This window comes from Salvelinus namaycush, unplaced genomic scaffold, assembly GCF_016432855.1.
Source record: "Salvelinus namaycush isolate Seneca unplaced genomic scaffold, SaNama_1.0 Scaffold96, whole genome shotgun sequence".
Lineage (NCBI taxonomy): Eukaryota > Metazoa > Chordata > Actinopteri > Salmoniformes > Salmonidae > Salvelinus > Salvelinus namaycush.
This window is the reverse complement of record NW_024061708.1, coordinates 271,386-272,849: the sequence shown is the minus strand read 5'-3', so window position 1 is coordinate 272,849 and position 1,464 is coordinate 271,386.

Sequence of the window (1,464 nt, the reverse complement as noted above, 5' to 3'; positions counted from 1 at the left end):
TTTCACCTGGTCAGTATGTCAAGGAAAGAGCAGGTGTTCTTAATGTTTTGTCCACTCTGTGTTCAGTCTAATCTGCCATCCTAGAAGTTGTTTGTGTGACTTCAAATTGAGGGGTGTTGGAACACATATTCATCAGCGATTGGATCGTCTTAACAAATCAAAGAGTAACCAATCATCATGTAGATCATCCCATCGGTTTCTTGGGACCAATGAGAACGGTCAGAATGAGTTTAAATTCTAGAAATCGTTGGCACTCGTGGTGGCGAAGAAACGTCAGTTGGCTGAAGCCAGGTGGATGGCTAGCCGTCACTTGGGCTATGGGTGTTAGGTGGAGAAACAGAGAGAGCTAACAGACCTCGCTGATGCAGGAGACCACAGCTTTCTCAGTGATCGGCTGTTGCTGTGGTCAGTGGTTTAGGCTGAGCAGAAAGGAACTTCACAATATACTTTACTGTTAGCCAGTGGTGTTGACACATTTACACAGGAAACCCACAGCGTTATTCTGGTCTGACTCATGCCACGATATAACCTGACATCATCAGTGACAATTTTCTCATGTAATTCTTGGTGGGAAACATGCCAGCAAAGCCACTAACGCTACTCAATACATTAATTGCACTATAACGGTGACACGCGATGCCCACAAAACTGTTAAGGCCTACGTAAAGCTGTCCCAACACCTTACCACAAATCATGCTTCATTGACAGCATGGCCAATGTTGAATCTTTATCAGTTAAACTAGGAAAAGAGACCCTTAATCTTATATTTGCGATCACACAGCCACTCCATTGAATAGCTAATGATTACTAGGTGAGACAACCACATATCACAGTCAGTACATTCATCTTCAGATAGCTAGGTGGGACAACCACATATCACAGTCATAGTCAGTACATTCATCTTCAGATAGCTAGGTGAGACAACCACATATCACAGTCATAGTCAGTACATTCATCTTCAGATAGCTAGTGGGACAACCACATATCACAGTCATAGTCAGTACATTCATCTTCAGATAGCTAGGTGAGACAACCACATATCACAGTCATAGTCAGTACATTCATCTACAGATAGCTAGGTGGGACAACCACATATCACAGTCATAGTCAGTACATTCATCTACAGATAGCTAGGTGAGACAACCTCATATCACAGTCATAGTCAGTACATTCATCTTCAGATAGCTAGGTGGGACAACCACATATCACAGTCATAGTCAGTACATTCATCTACAGATAGCTAGGTGGGACAACCACATATCACAGTCATAGTCAGTACATTCATCTCCAGATAGCTAGGTGAGACGACTACCACATATCACAGTCATAGTCAGTACATTCATCTACAGATAGCTAGGTGAGACAACCACATGTCATAGTCAGTACATTCATCTTCAGATAGCTAGGTGAGACAACCCACATGTCATAGTCAGTACATTCATCTTCAATAAGCTAGGTGGGACA